At 46.0% G+C, this 17627-nt stretch overlaps 1 protein-coding gene across 2 annotated transcripts in view; it reads left to right on the top strand.

Annotated features, from left to right (window-relative positions):
• The window catches only part of CDHR1 (cadherin related family member 1), a 712137-nt gene that overhangs the window by 642104 nt on the left and 52406 nt on the right, over positions 1 to 17627 (top strand). The gene's annotated exons all lie outside the window — the stretch shown is intronic.

The following is a 17627-nucleotide window of genomic DNA, read 5'->3' as shown; positions in this document are numbered from 1 at the left end:
AAAAAGATTTTAAGATTGTCTACTTTTTTGTCCTGCATTATTCCACATTTTCCTTTTCTTTAATTTATACTTATTACTTTAAGGAACTGTCTGGATAAATGGCTTCCCTAAATTTAAGGAGTATGTAACTAGAGCTTTTCTGCTACCCCAGAGTCTCAATATCATTCTATCCCAATACCTCAACACCCCCCAAAATCTGCTTCTCTGTGTAAGCTTTTCTCCATTTCAGTTTTCAGTCATCTGTGTTCATGGTCTCTTCCACTCATTCTGTAGTTTTCCTCCAGGGTATCCCTTATTTGAGCACAGAAAGTTCTTCCATTCTGCCCAGATCGTATTCTGATTTGTCTTCCTAAAATCATTTGTTATCTTTCTATGAATGCTTCTGCTCTTCAGAGCTTTATCGCCCATTCTACTGCCACGTGCCTTTTCGTTGGGGTTCAGGTCTTCCTGACATGCCTGCTTAAAAAATAGGAGTGCTCATGGAATCATATGGGATCAACATAATTGCCAATGTGACAGCATAGTGATTTTTCATGTCAGGAAGGAGGATCTTCTCACTGGTAATCACATATGAAACCTGCTGTCCATTGCTAGCTTATCACAGTAATTGAAAGTCATTCTACACTAGCTTGATGCCACCACAGCAGAAAACACTCCTGCAGCTGCTGGACACATTTACAGAGAAATATGTTTTCCCAATTCTTCTGTAAAGGCTCGCCCCTTCTCTACAGCCTGACCACTTTCACTCCTTCAAGACATTTTAGTGATCAACACACCTCAGCAAAAACAACAGACTTCATTTAAAAAGATACCTTTCACTGATCCAGCAAGAAAACAGAGTGCCGGTACATGTCTCTCACTAACATTCATGAAACCCCTCTGCTCTGGTCTGAGCACCATCTATTTCTCTCAAGGTTGGCAAGATCTGGAAAATCCAATTATTTACTTTCCATCAATGGCCCCACCAAAGTGGTTTTCACGAGCATGCCCTAAGAGCACACCAGAACATTCCATATCCAAGACCCCATAATTTGCAAGAAAAATACCCCCCCCCAAATAAAAGAGCCAATTGATATGATACTGAGTTGGCCTTTATGAAGAGAAAAAATTGGACTCTAGAACAGTGCTGGTGAACAACCCATGCGTAGGCAGATGAACTTATCTGTTTAAAACCCCTGTGATGCTGCCATTAAAGTGATCCTTCACCTTCCAGAATTGTGCTGACCATGCTCAGACTGCCTTCGGGTGCGGAGGCTTAGGGCCCCCATGGAAAGCTTGTTCTATATTTTCCACATCAATGACTGGATGACTTAAAATTGCATTTCCTTAAATACCTTCAAACTCCAGATAATTTACCCTGCCACCTCTGTCCGTTGTTCCCTTCTTTTCACATGGCCTACTGCCATGGACTCTAGCCCCACCCTTGCATCTAGGGCAAACACTCAGGTCTCACCAAGGAGTCACCTATTTATCTGCATATGCTTGAGGGCATCCTTCTTTTTAACATGCTGGACAAAGCGGATATATCTAGAGCTCTACTCTATTAGTTGGATTATTGCAATACCCTCTATCAAAGCCTTCCTAAAGACCCAAGTGATACAGATCAAGGCTGCCAGAATGCTCCTGAAGCTGAGACATTGAGGTCACATCACCCTGGCACAGGAAGCCCTCCATTGATTTCCTGTGCACTCTCGCATTTCTTTTAAGGCTCACTGTAAAATCCACCAAGATTATTGACGTTTGGGTCCAGGGTAACACAAAGTAAGGTCTGCCGACTCAATGTTATTCACCAAGACTACCACCAAGAAATAATATTTGATGGGAGAATGCTCAACACAACAGGAGCGGTACTTTTAAATGAACTACCAGAATGCCTCAGATCTGCTTTTCACAAAAATGCTGAAAACATGTTTATTCACAACGACATTTGAGCCCTGAACATCACCTTCCGTACCCTGAACCCTGATACAGAGTACTATGTATTAGTATCAGGCAGGGTATTGGGGGGGCATGGTGGGGGAGCGGGGTGTGGCAGCCTCTCAGCCAATGAGAAGCATCAGACTTGGGGCATTACAACATGGTAATCCTGCCGCTCCGAGCCTCCTGAAGGGCCATCTTTCCCTCCAGGAAAATGAAGTAAGTGCTCCCCTCCCACCCTCCACCTTCCTCCTCCCCCTCCTCCCCCTCCACAGATTTCCCTTCCCCTCACCCCCTTCCCTCCACTTACCTGCTTTTTTGATCCTTTTTGGGAGCAAACACGCTGGAAACACTTCTGTCTCCAGTGTGTCCGCTCCCGATCTGCGACACGCCATCATGGAAAAGAAGACAGAATACATGTAGTCCTTTCTCTGCTTTCCATGGTGGAAATTATTTTTGTTTACTTTTTTCACATTTTTTTAATGGCCGCCATGGAAAGGAAAGGGAGAAGAAACTTTGTTTTCCCTTCCTTGGTGGACACTTTCTTTTTCAGTTGTGAAACATTGACGCATCTTGCAACTGAAAAAAGTTGCCTTTAGTGTCCTGGTCCATCGGGCTGGGGTACTAATAGCAATAAGCCCCTCGCCGGGGAGGCATTGCCAACTCAATTAATACCCTGGGCCCTTCATTAAGGCCCTTGCTTTGCTTTGCTTTGGCCTGTAACTATGGGCCCTGGTGCATAACCTGAGGTGGTAATGTCCCCCTCCACCCCGGCTCGGGGCTTATTGCTTAAGTATGCCAGGATTCCTCTAGCCTACGGACCTTACTCACAACGCCCATTTTGAACTCACCTCGTTAAGCCTGGATAATGATCCAGAGGATTTGTACTATGCAGAATGTCTGATAACCACAACTGATGAATGGGATGCTAATGTTTATTTTTGTGGTTCTATGAACCTTTCCCACATTTCTGTTGCCTGATGTATTTTCAGAAAATGCATTTTCACCAAATTTTGCAAAACGTGGGGGGTTCCCCGCATCCTCCCCTTACTACCCACTACCCTCAGCCCCATATATACCCTAACCCCAGTTACCCTCTGCATTTTGCAACCGAAGAAAAAGTGCAAAAAAATCTGCAAAAATGCATTCAGCGATAGTGGGCGAGACCATCTTTGTTTGCACGTAACTCCACTTGTGTTACCTCTTGCACTTCCATGACTTGTATGTTAGCGCTTCTCCCACTTCCTTCTATTGCACTTAATGGAACTGGAATGTTCGAAAGATGTGCCCCTTTTCGGACCTTATCCTACTTTAATCGTGTGAAGGCACCAGGAAATGGCTGCATTCAAAGCTGGGACTTTGTAAAACACCAATAGATAAACTAATAAATAAATAAATACACACCGTACCTAACACAAAACAGGCACACACATCACACTAAAAAGGTAGAACAAAAGAAGCACTTTTTAGTTAAGCCTCGTGAGCAAAGGAGACAACCAGTTAACCTAAGGCACCCACACAGAGTTTTCACCTCTAACTAACGGAACATGTTATAATCGTACATAAGGATGGACAAATGACAAATCACTGATGCATGTTCATAGACATTTGATATTTACCGCTATCCATGGTGTGGTGTCGCCAGTGTTTATGTGTTCCGAGGACGAGTCCTCTGTTTGTTATCATTAATCAGTGGGCTGCGACCCACGTGTAGGAAGGGGCGGGGCTACTGCCAGAAAGGCAGTTCGAGGCCGACGGCCATGAAGTAAAGTGTTGCACCCACCCCAGCTCCTGTGTCGGTTTATCCTTGTATGAATGAGGGTGGCTGACTAGCAGCGTGAGGAGGTCCACTTGCAAGATACTACATTGGCGACGAAGCGGACATGTATTTTCCACCGTGCCCGCCACCTCAGGTCCAAAGCGCTCGTGGTGAGCAGTGAGGCACCACTGGAGCCGCAGGACATCTTCCGGTCGAGGGTTCCCAGAGACAGCAGGTTGAAGCGAGAAGGCTCCCTGCCATCGAAACGAGCCCCAGCGCAAGCTCAACCAAGGCTCCAACGTGCACATCCCACTTAGGTGGAGCAGCTACAACGGCTCCCCGCGTATCATCGGTCCGGGCGGGGGGAAGGGAAAACCTCTCCCGCCGACGGCAACAACGCCGGCAGGCGCATCCAATCACCTGCAGGTGGAGCAGCGGCTCCCTGTTCACATCTCCGGGCGGCTAAGGAGTACTGACCCTCCCGCCAATGGCTACGGCGAAAAACAACACCGAGAAGAGCGGCAGGGACACGGCCTCCCGATTTGGCTCCACAAGGATCAGAGGGGTAAGATCATAAACCCCAACGTGCACAAGGCTCCAGGGCGCGCCACAAAAGCTAGGCCCCACAGGCCCGTCAACACGTGGCACAGCGCCCCTCCCCGCCTGGCATCCCCAGAACGGCTGGACACAGAACAGCAGGCCTCGTGAACCACACAGCTAGTACAGCACCAGAAGATCAGCCCATGAGTGGATCGGAAGGGGAGTCACTGACAATCCCAGTGACTCCAGCCAGACCAGAACCAAGAAAGATGACAGACAGCCTTTTAGCCCAACTGCCAGCAAATTTTAACCTCACTGACACCGGCACCCTCGGATCAAGATGGAAAAGGTGGTTGAGGGATTTCGAAGTATGCCTAAAAGCGGCCGGACCACTAGAGGAGGAGCAAAAACGAAACCTCTTAATCCATGCCATAGGATCTAACGTGCGAGACATTCTTGATGAAATACCTGAAAACACCATACACTCCTACACCAAACTAAAGACAACGCTCACGGAATACTTCACACCCCACACAAATTTGGACTATGAACGGCATGTATTCCACACCACCAAGTAAAAAAGAGGAGAAACCATAGACGCATTCGTCATGAGGTTAAGAGCAAAAATGAAGCACTGTGATTTCAACAACTACTCAAATGAGGAGGCCCTCAGGTTGCAGATCATAGTGGGGTGCGAAAGCGCCGACTTTCGAAAACAACTACTAGAAGAAATCCTACGGCTGGAACGATCAGATGCTGCCCTCGCAGCGCAAGTAGAGGGCCTGGAGGAAATAAAAATCACGCACGGTAAGCACGAAAGCCTCAACAAATTAGAAGGAACAGCAAGAACCGACAGCGATCCGTTCTGATACCGGTGTGGACACGAGTAGCCCCATGAAGGAACGTGCCCCGCCATGGGCCAAACATGCTCCGCATGCGATGGTGACAACCACTACAAGGCCTTGTGTTTGATATTCCGCAGCAAGATGAGAGGGGCAGGAAAAAGCGGGAAACCCACAACAGAACTGGAGCAAAAACCGCCCACGCAGCACCACCGGGCAGCACACCAACACCACGAACAACCGGAAAGAAGACAAGAAAAAAAAAACTGGAGGGAGAGCAAAACCACCCCATCCAGGACAAGAAGAAGACCCAGGAGATACGTACGGTGCCTCATAGAACAGTTGCAATCGGACAGCGTGTCAAGTGCGTCATCAGAAGAGAGAGCCCGCCGACTGGAGAAACACCTAGAAGCACCACGGAAAAAGGGGTATTTATACTTCTTTGGAAACAACACGGCAAAGGAACACAGCCCAATACTACGAATACAAATCAATCAAACTGCTGCTGAATTTTTGATAGATACGGGGGCAACCGTGAACGTAATCAGTGAGGAAGTTTACAAAAGCATACTAAACTTCCCTCGCCTACAGCCAGCAAGAGCCCTCATCTATCCATACGGCTCAAAAACACCCCTGGCATGCAAGGGATTCTTCATGGCATCATGCCGATACAAGGAACATGAGAAAAGCATCCCCATGCATGTACTAGAGGCTGCCACCGAGAGCGGGTGCATACTAAGCTATCAAGCAGCCATAGAGATGGGACTCATTCACATACTATACCGCCTCATGGTGCATAAATACTTAGACCCGACAGCAAGCATTGACCAAGTTTTCCCATCATTATTCAAAGGCCTTGGAAAACTGAAGAACAGACAGTTCGAACTCCACATTAATGCCAGCGTGCCACCAGTGGCACAACACTACAGGGGCATCCCCATAAACATTCAAAAGCAAGTCGAGAATGAACTGACCAAATTGCTCTAGGCAGACATCATTGAACCAGCAGAAGGCCCCACACCATGGGTCTCCCCTATAGTACCGGTGCCCAAAAGAGACTCCCCCGACATCCGGATATGCGTAGACATGAGGAGACCAAACAAAGCCATCCTGAGAGAACATCAAGTCCCACGAATAACAGACATGGTGCATCTTTTAAATGGAGCGACAGTATTCTCCAAATTGGACCTAAACAAAGGCTACCACAATATGGAACTCTGCAAGAGCTCCTGCTACATAACGACTTTTGCCACCCACCTAGGTTTATTCCGTTATAAATGGCTCAGCTTTGGGGTATCCTCCGCGGAGGAAATATTCCAAGCAGAAATACACGTCATCAAACACGTACCCAACTGTTTGAACTATAGCGACGACATCTTGGTCTTCGGCCAGACTCAAGAGCAACACGATGACACACTAATGAGAGTCTGCATGGCCCTAGAAGAAGCCCGGCTCACTTTAAACAAGGAGAAGTGCGAGTTTCGCAAAAGGACACTCCGATTCTTTGGGCACATATTTTCAAAAAAGGGCATGACGCCAAATCTGGAGAAAGTTAGTGCGCTCCGAGAAACTGAGCCACCCACCATCAGCTCAGACCTCAGATCCTTCTTAGGACTTGCAAGCTATTGCACGAGGTACATACGAGACTTTGCGTCCATCAGCGAACTGCTCAGAGCCCTCACCAAGTTAAACACTGAGTTTGTCTGGTCACCTAAATGCCAAGAGGCCTTCCAAATAATCAAGGACTGCATCTCCGACACCCGAACCATGGCATACTTTGACCCAAAGAAATCCACGGAACTCATCATTGACGCCAGTCCCGTCGGCCTAGGTGCCATTCTCACGCAACTGGACGACAGAGAAGGAACTGGGAAGCACATAGTATCCTACGCCATTCGAAGCCTCTCCAAAACTGAGCAAGCATACTCTCAGGAAGGAAGGACTAGCAGTCGTCTGGGCCTGCAAGCACTTTCACCTCTTCCTGTATGGAAAGCCTTTCGTGGTAGTAACAGACCACCAGGCACTCGTATTCCTCTATGGCAACCCCCAGGTGAAGATGCCACCAAGAATAGCCAGGTGGGCCCTGCGGTTACAGGACTACCAGTTTACCATCACACACAGACCGGGGAAAGAACAGAACCCTGCAGATTTTCTCTCCCGTCATCCAAGAGAAAAGTGCGGACCTGAACCGTCCATAGCTGATCAATACATAAAATACGTCATCCACAGCAGCACACCACAAGGGCTTGACATGGAGCAGATAGCACGTGAATCGAATACTGACCAAGGAATCCAAGTCATACTAAGATGCCTAGAAACAGGGCGATGGAAGCATGCAAAGCAGATCCGTGAAACAATGAATGGTGATACGAGACAAGACGTCACTTGCCTCCTAGCCATAAGAGAAGAACTTGCGAAGTCGGAGGAAGGACTACTGCTAAAAGGAACCAAGCTCGTAATCCCGCGAAGCTTGCGACAGAACGTGCTAGAACTAGCACACGAAGGACACAGGGGCATTGTATCCACTAAAACGATGCTAAGACAAAGACTATGGTTCCCCCATCTAGACACCTCAGTAGAAGAACTACTGCAGAACTGTCCAACGTGTGCACGAATATTCAAGATACCCCGACTTGCAGATAGTCCCGTCCACCTCTGCACATCACACCATCCCAGCTCTTGATTGGATGTTTGCAACCTACAGAATACCCAAGATAGTCAAGTCCGACAACGGACCTCCATTCACTGGACAGGATTTCCAAAGATTTGCCGAATATATGGGTTTTCGCCACAGAAAGGTGACACCCTTATGGCCACAGGCAAACGGAAAGGTAGAACGCTTCATGAGTAACATCAAACGCACGACACAAATCGCACGCCTCACCGGAGAACCTGTTGAGAAGCTACTATACCAACTCATGCGAAACTACAGAAACACCCCACACAGCACCACTGGGAAGTCACGCTCTGAGGTGATGTTTGGGCGAACCATCAGAACGCGGTTGCCACACGTGGTAGCTGAGGAAGATCAGTATGAGAAGGACACTGAAATGAGAGAGAAAGACACGCTCACGAAAGAGAACATGAAGAGAATTGCCGATGCAACTCGCATGGCCAAGAGAAGTGACCTGGCACCAGGGGACCTGGTAGTGGTCCGACAACCTCAACAGCGCAAAAACATAGCTCCATTCAATGAAGAACCACTCATCATCGTCAAGAAAAGGGGATCACTCATCACCGCAGAAGGAGACCGCAGGGTCATAACAAGAAACTCATCTCACTTCAGAAGGATGCCTGATACCACAGTTTCAGACAACACAAACATGAATGACTCATTATCGCAATGGGACGCTCCCTATGAAGGGTACAGCGAAGCCTCCGAGGGCGACACAGCGCCAGAAACGTGGACAGACCCATCGGCGAAAGTTGATTGTCGACCACAGAGAACAAGAAAGAAACCACATCGCCTCATTGAAGAAATAAACTGAATGCACGACTAAATGTTTAGTAAGGGGAGGGTGTGGTGTCGCCAGTGTTTATGTGTTCCGAGGACGAGTCCTCTGTTTGTTATCATTAATCAGTGGGCTGCGATCCACGTGTAGGAAGGGGCGGGGCTACCGCCAGAAAGGCAGTTCAAGGCCGACGGCCATGAAGTAAAGAAGTGTTGCACCCTAGCTCCTGTGTCGGTCTATCCTTGTATGAATGAGGGTGGCTGACTAGCAGCGTGAGGAGGTCCACTTGCAAGATACTACACATACAAATAATGTTTGCTCCAATAGTTGTTGTTAAAGCAAGAGTTATGTGCCAAAACCTATAATGGTGACCGTGAAAGGCTGACTCAGCAAAATCAGTTCCATTCACAACTTGTAATTGTTGCTGGGTGAGTTTGTACTGCAGGGTTAATCATGAAATATCAGACAACTCGAGATTTGCTCTTGTTCTCTGTGTTAAGAAGAACCAGTTGTGGGAAACATACCTGTTGTTGACACCCGCCAAGCAACACATACATGTGTCGCATAAATAGTCACAGCTGTACTCATAGTCGTGTGCTTGTCAATCCGAAACCTTCCATATGTAACCCTGTTTATTTAGCTAACATGGACCTCCCTCTGTGCAGAAACCCTTTTTCGTGATCAGTATTGGATTGGATCACTACTCACTGCAGTAATTATAATCCCCTCCAGGATCCTCGGAATAGGGAAACCTTGTTAGTGACAGCAACATCTGCATTGCTCCTTTTCTTTCATGCATACACCAACCGCTTATGTGTGCCAATTATGTTAACTGCCTGAGTGGGTGGCCCACTCACTGGGAACATTTGGTCTATGCCAATGGGGATAAGCCTGCAGTTCACCAGCTTGAATTCCAGCAGGGCTGTTTTAGTGCTTTATCCTTCTGAGGTCGATGAATTGAGTACCATTAAATTGGGTAATTGTATCAGCTATTAAGAGTGCTTAGAAGTGGTAGCAATCCAGTATCAAGAGCTATATAAAAACCTGATATCATTCGCATTCTTATCACCGACTTCCTCTAGTAGGGATGTGGTCCTGCCTGTTTCCTGTTTTGGGGAATTGAAATCAAAATGAGTCTTAGACCAGTTTCTCTTGCCTTGTTTGCCTCACTTTTCTAGAAATAAAGCAATAGAAGATTAAAGTGCCAAAATGCCAAATCCCTACGGAAGTAAATAGTTGATTGGTCGTCCCTAGTGTGTTGGTGGCAGTGCGCAACCACTTGACATTGCAGAATATTTTACCCCATTCTTTGGTTGCACACTTGGAAAGGCATGTTTCCTTTTAAAAATAGTTTTTTAAAAAAAACTGTTCTCACCTGCCTTAGGGGAAGAAAAAAATCACAGCATCTGCTCTACAGAGCCAGGCTGTTCAAGCTACTGTACAAGCGCCTGACACCTCCTTGCTGACGCGGCACGCGTGTTGATGTGAATTTCCCATTTCATGTTCATGGATAATGCTGAGCGCAGGAAGAAGCCAACCTGTGAACTGCAGCAATAAACTGGAAAGGTTTTGATCTCATGAGCCAAGTTCCTTTTTGTACATTTTCCGAATCTTTTCTTGAAGTCACATTACGTTTTACATCCCCAATATCAACAAATAACGAGCACAGGTCTAGAGTGAATAGAATTAAGGTGAACTCTCATATGCGTAGGACATGGGCCACACCTGCACTGCACATACATTATTCAGAGTTCGGTTCATCAGACAGAATAATTCAAACCTAGATGGGAACCTGGCCCCACATGTGGATGTGAGAAGCGGTAAAGGCCATTTTTGTTGACATGCACACAGAGTTATAAGAAAGCATTATTCATTCTACTCGGTGTTGATGCCCATATTAAATATTAAAATGTCATCTTTATTTGTCCTGCTGCATGTAGAGTGGCTTCAATAAATTTCGATTTAAACAGAGCATTATTAGTGGTTATATCCGTAAGAAAGGCAGGTCTCAGTTCTGCCTCATGGCAGCACTGACTCACACTTCACTCCTTACAAAATGAATGTAATTTAGTTGGGTCATAATAACACATTTTATTGAAGCACTTTCAGACAATTTATTCACTATGTGCTTTGTAAAAACTTCCTATTATAGCCTTACAGCAGTACCTATGCGTAATAGAGGCTGTTCATGGCCTGGGAAACTCCAGTTAAGGCAGTGGTATTCAAACTGTGGGTCGCGACCCCCTAGGGGTCCGCGGGTGCATCCCAGGGGGGCCCTGAGAGCTCAGCATGAAAAAAGATTTTTTTTTTTTTTTTTTTTTTTTTTTTTTTTTAGATTGGAAGAAATGGGCAGGGGTGGCCACATGGGCGGGCTGAAGCATGAAACTGTCTCAGGCAACAATGAAAAAGTGGCCCACAGTTGTAAATGGATATTCATTCCTTTAGTCACAGACTGGGCCTCATTACTACTATGGCGGACCAGTAACAACGGTGCTGGTAAGCTACCGGCACCGTTGCTACCGTTCCGCCATAGTAAGAGTTGTGCTCGTGGGTGCTTGACCGCCCCCGCCAGGTCTGACCTCAGCTCGTCGGATGCACCAGCACCGTTATTAACGTGCCGGTGCATCCGAGCTCCCCCTTCCCATTTGAGCCATATGGGGCTCAAATGGGAATGGGGATCTACCGGCACCTTCGAAAGGGCAATTATCATGTCCGCCTAACTCGGCATGACCTAGTAATTGCCCATTCGCGGGTGCCAGACCCGGATGCAACTCCAGTGGCAGCCGTGCCGGTTTTACCGGCACAGCTACCGCCAGAGTAGTTATGAAGCCCACTGTTTCAATAGTACCCAAAGGGGTGCTTTGTGTTAAAATATAAGTAAATTGTGATATATTCAGCAACAATGGTCAACATTACTAACTGCATAGTGGCCCCTCACCCATTATGGAGGAGCTAAGGAGCCAGCCCAGTGAAACAGTGAGCACTCCCTCAGCTGCTTTATCCAGCTAATGGAGTGCTCCTGGGCTGGCTGAACTGTCAAAGGGAAACACTGTTTCCCTTAGACAGTTCAGTTTAGTTCCCCAGCCGCACATGCTCACTGAGCCATGCAAGTGCTGGGGCGTTTTGCTTCGCCAGCATTGCATAGCTCATTGGAAATGCTGGCTGGGGCACTGCATGTCTGTATGTCCGAGGGGGAGCTCCTGCGCCTCCTCGCACATACGGACAGAGCAGCTGGAGCAGCACCCACACACAGGCCAATGCAGAAGGTACGTTTATGTTCATTGTATTTATTTAAACATGTGTATGGATGCGTTATGAGTGAGTGTATGGTGATGGATGCTCATGTGAATGATAGAGTGATTGCTGAATGAATGTGCAGCGCCTTGCATATACACATAATCATGTTCATTGTGTTAGGACCAGTGGGGCCCAGGGGACAGGGATGGTATCTTTTTACCGGACATCTATCATTCAAAACCCTCTGCCTTGTCCACAAGGCTTTCTGGGGCCTCTGTCCAAAATACCTTCAGCTATTCCTCCGCAAATACCTCCCCTCTCGAGCTCTTCACTCCTCTACCTCCAACTCCCTCAGGGTCAGTCGTTTATCAAAGAAACGAGCTGGGGGTAGATCTCCGTCTTCGGCTGGGGCCTCCCTCTGGAACAGCGCCCTGCCACTCTAAAACTTGAGGAGAACCATCTTTCTTCCTGCACTTATCAGACCTACCCTGTCTGCTGCCTTAAACGTAGCACTTGCAAATTGCTGGCTGCACTACCACTGTTTGTTGCCTTTATTATTTATTTATTGTTATTTATCTGTTTCTCCTCTGCTTCGCACTTTCCACTTCTCCCCCCTTCCATGCACTTTTCCCCTCACACTTGCGCGTTCTCAATGTCACTGGGCCTAGTAAGATCGCTGTTTTATTCTCCTCTGTTCCCCTCCCTTGCCTTGTCACGCTCTGAAACACTTGTGTACGAGCGCGATAGAAATAAAATATCAATGCCTGCCCCCTGGACTCCCAGCAACAATTGCAAACTGTTTGGCTATTTACCCATTTTTTGTTAAAAGTATGCTCTACAATGCAACATTTTAACCTATTATTTAAAAAAAAATTCACAGGGGGAAACCCCCCCGAACCTCCCGTTAATGCCCCTCCGCTTAAAAAAGATTCACCAGCCGCCACTGGCCCTCAGACTGTGGTGGGAACGGGATGGGGGAACCGAGGGACTATGGTGGGAGCACAATGGGCGGGAACCATGGGATAGTGATGGGAGCAGAGTGGGGAGAGCCCTGGGTGTGTGATGGGGTGGGGAGAGACCAGCGACTGGGTAGGAGTGGGATGAGGGAGCCCAGCGACTTTGATGGGAGCAGGTGACGGCGCGCAATATATACTGTCCATTTGGCATTTCTGGGGGGTCCCGACCTGCCCAAATTTTGCTCAGGGGGGCCCTGGGCAAAAAAGTTTGAAGACCACTGAGTTAAGGGCTTGAGTGAATCCAATGTAGGGCGTTGAGCTTCACAGAGCAAATCACAAGGTTGGCTAAGATGGCTGCCACTGAAAAGGAAAATGGGAGGTGTGTCTGAAAGGGAGACTAGAGTTGGAGCACTGGAGGACAACGCAGTCAGAAACAGAAAAGGGAGAGTGTGGTAAGTGGGCATAGAACAGGGAAGGTGATTGTAACTGATCAGAGGGCTTTGAATGTGGGCTAATATAGGCAGTTAATGCCCACATACTGAGCCATCTGATTAGCTACATCACACAGCCAGGGAGCTAATGATATAATAATTTCCTTACTGACCCAAGAAACCTTTTCAATACTAATTCATCCAGTAATAACATTTTCGACACCTCTCCAGAGATATATTAGATGAACAAATAATGGACAGTGGTAGAAACAACAATTACACATTAAGAAGGATCCACATTAATTTAGGAAGGAAGCATATTATTTTTATGTTTGTATTTATTTTTTATTGTTACGGTTTATCCTAAAACCGTTCACAATACAAATCAATATAGTTCATCTAAAAAAATGACATTAATACAATAAAATAATCATTAATTGATGTATTAAAAAGAATGAAAACAAGATAAACACATTACATATGCTTACATCATCAGTAAGAATAGCACACCGATATAAAAAGAAATATATATCAAAACCTAAAACCTTTTCACAGATGGCACACTCTACAGCACGACTCATTATCCCTAATGTGCGAATCAAATTGATTAGTGTGCTGTCTCAATGTTTACATTTCATTGAAGTCATATTAAATAAAAGAGAACTATGGCTAAGCAATATAAATATTAAAAATAATCTGATAGCTTGAATTTCATAATACTAAAAACACAACACTTTTACCAATTCAATTGTGTAGAATGTGTCTAACAGCAGCTACTTCTTTAGCAGGATAGGTGAAGGGCATGGAAAGGCAATGGTCCAACAGTGAAACACAGTATGACATTCTCCAAGGCAGACATTTTCAGTAAAGATTAGATTAACATATTTCATTGCGGTTATGGACAGCATATCCCCAGGGTTTATTAGCAAACGGTGCCACACTCGCTCCCAAGAACGAGTTCCTGACTTTGTCATATACCTACCAAATACTTCTGATCGCATTACAGACGAAGCCATGCATTCAATCTTTAGGTGTTTTAATGTCTCAATGCCAGTCCAGCAAAAACGACCTAATCTCTCCTGTTTCGGAATCTTTGCTCTTGCTCCAAGAACATCATTAGTAAGAAGCATATTAAGTTTTACTCTAAAAAAAACACTTCTGCATATCCTAGATAGGTGTTTTTGCAGGTAACGCTGCAAGACAGTATAGGATTTAACTTCAGATTGAAAATGGTGATACACCTTCTAACTGACCAGCAAATCTCTATTAACAATCTAGCATGAGCAACTAGTCCACAAATTATTAAGCATAACAAAAAGGGTGTTTTCTGGCGGTACTCATATTGATCGTAATAGCTGTAGTCATTGCCCATTCAATTCATGCTTGTAGGGAAACTAACCCTGATTCTTGGTGAATTGCCGCCAATGGAGTGCCCAATGGAAGGCCCAAGACCCTCTCCCAAATTCTGGATTCAAACCATACCCAGTCCCAGCCTTCATCAAGTGTCTCAGCACTGTGGATAATTCTCGGCACTATTATCTGATTATACATTGTTATCACCGGTCTCAATGAAAATCAACCATATCTCTTATCCAGTAGTTGCAACTGGGCTGCAGCACTTGCTGCGGAGAAATGTAATTAATGCATCACGGTCCACTTGGCACCCCCTAATACAAAATCGGATGCCCAAGTATGTAAAGGCTTTCACAATAACAAGTTTTTGATTTTCAATTGACCAATTTTGGACCTTCTCCTCGACTTTCCTTTTGAGGGATTCATTACCAAGATGTTTGATTTAAGTTCCACGTCTATGCTCCTAATTACAAATAACCCCGTCCGGAGAAAATGGCAGTAAAACAGACAGCACTACCGGCTACAGCATTTTTTCCAGGATTAGAATAAACTTTCACCACAATGCATTCTGTATGTACATGCCAATTAGCCTCACACCAGTCTAACTTAACACCTATCACATCACATCTTCCTATATCCAGGTTTGTCATATTAATACCACTGGCCAGGCATTCCACACATAACAGCCCCCCATAGGGATGCCCTCTCATACCCCTACACGTTGGCACAAAACAGAACTCAAATCCATCCAAGACTGGGATATCAGTAAGCCATGTCACTTGTAGGCAAATGATATCTGCTGTTGACCATAAATCATAATTTGAGGCAAGATCCTGGAAGCCATGCTTGATCCACAAGACCACACTCATTTACTGATTTCACTTACTCCCTTGCCTTGTATTCTCTTGTTCATGTAATGTTTTCAGGATATATGCCCACTTGTAGGACACTGTTTGATTTTCTACTGATCCTTTTACACAATTTTCCCTCCGAACATTCCTGGTTTTAGCGTAATAACTAAGGGGTCTTGTGGAATAGGCAAGTGGTTACTAAACAGAGACTATGTTATTTGGTGTCCGTATGGGGAGACCACAGTGTCATTAATTAAGTATCCTAGCTGTTTCAGGCTTGGACATTCTTGTGGGACTATGTTCTTTACCAGCTCAGAGTCGAAACCAAGTCCAACCAGATCTACTCTTGTGTTGTCAATAAATTCTACCTGAGCTGAGTCCTTGGATGTTTTAGATTTCAGCCTCTGCAATTCTCCAAACAAAGTCAACACATATTGGGCCTCATTACGACTCAGGCGGTAAGGGTTTTACGGCGGCGTAAACAGCGCCGACCCTTACCGCCTGAGTACGAGGTCCCTTAGCGCCATGGAGGTTTTAACACCTGCTTTTAGCAGGTGTTAAAATCCATGGCGCTAAGGGACCATGGAGTTAATTACGCCACCGTAATTTACGGTGGCGTAATTAACACCTTCCCCACTCTCATTATGCCCTATGGGGCAAAATGGGAATGGGGAAGGGAAAATGGGAAAATGGGGATTTACCGCCCCGCCAAGGTTGGAATGGGGCGGTAAATCCGCCAACCACCATGGCGTAAACGTAGTTTACGCCATGGTGGTAAAGTCACGGCCCAGGCGGTAACTTACCGCCTGGGTCGTAATGAGGCCCATTGTCTATTCAACTGAAAGTCACCTGTTACTGCAAACACACGTTGCAAATTGACATACGTAATGCTTCCCCTCTCTGCCCCTCAGCAGGTTCGGACCAGAACTGTTACCCTAATGGCAGGTCACCAATTCGTGGAAGTCTAAATTGGTTCATCTTCTTAGTATATTGTTGCACAGGCACCTTCACTGAGTCTTTAGCTGATCTACTTAGCTGACTGATTTGTTTTTCTTTTTTCCGCCAATGAAAGGAAAAGCAGAAAGACATTGGGCCTCATTACGAGTTTGGAAGTAGACATGCCCTTAATAAGGGCATGGCTGCCTCCAAACTCAGGCAAGGGTCCGGGTTTCCGGAATGGGGAAATACCGGGCCATTCCGACCTTGGAGGGCCCGGTATTTACCCTTTCAGGGAACCCGGACCCACACCATTCCCATTCCCATTTGGGCTCTCATAGGGCTCAATGGGAATGGGGAGCATTCTAACAACGGGCCCGTTAATGACGGGTCCATTGTTAGCATGCTGGGCCGCTCGCGGGACCCGCTCTGGACGTCTGGTAAAACCAGACGTCCAGAGCGGGTCCCGCGAGCGGCCCGCATTATAGGGCGGTATGGGTTTAACGGCTCCAGTACCTTTACCAGCACCATTAACCCCTTAACGCCCACCTTGTAATGAGGCCAATTGTCTGATGTACAAGTTTGACAAATAGATGGACCCATAGCCAAACCCTTCAGCCTTTCTACTGACGGTGCTTTAGCAGACTTGGATACCTCGTGGTCCACTTCTATATGCTTTAGCAAAGAGTCCGGCTCCTCCTCTTCCCCATTGGAATGGATAGAAATTAAAGTAGAGTTCACAGAACGGTGTAGGCCTGGCTCTTGGAGAGGTTTTTAAACGCTTCTAGTTAGTCCATTGGCAGCTTTTTTTATTTTTCTTGGTAAACTTAAGGGTTGAACACTTCTCTTTTACCAGCACCTGAGTGTGAGCTCAGGGGGAGACTTTTCTTTGTTATTTTCAGGCATTGTTTTTACTTTTTTGGCTTTTAAAGTTGCCATTCCTGAGATCTCATCTTCATTATCCTCCGTCTGGTGATATTTCTGTAGGCCCTTTCTTCTGTGTTGTGGAATGTTTTTAACGTTCTTTGATTTATTTTAATTTTTCTGTTTTTGATGAATTATAGGCTCAGAGTCTTCTTCCACCAGGAGGAACTCCTCCTTAATAATGCCTTGCTCGAGAACAACCGGAAACATAGAACCCTCAATACCCTGGTCAACCATTTTCCCATGTAGTTCATGAATCAATGTGAGGCCAGACTTATGTTCAGTTAGTTGCAGAGAACTGATTGTATAGTCAGACAATCACATATCATCATCATCAAACACCTTTATTCGGCCAAAAAAAAGACCATCAAAGTACATCCTGCAAAAAAACAATTCTAGAAGTAAGAATACAAATCAGAAACAGAGTTA

The sequence above is a fragment of the Ambystoma mexicanum genome, chromosome 8, assembly GCF_040938575.1.
Source record: "Ambystoma mexicanum isolate Mex_15411 chromosome 8, UKY_AmexF1_1, whole genome shotgun sequence".
NCBI classification, from domain to species: Eukaryota; Metazoa; Chordata; class Amphibia; order Caudata; family Ambystomatidae; genus Ambystoma; species Ambystoma mexicanum.
The sequence above is the reverse complement of the archived record's forward strand: the minus strand, read 5'-3'. Positions and strand labels throughout refer to the sequence as shown.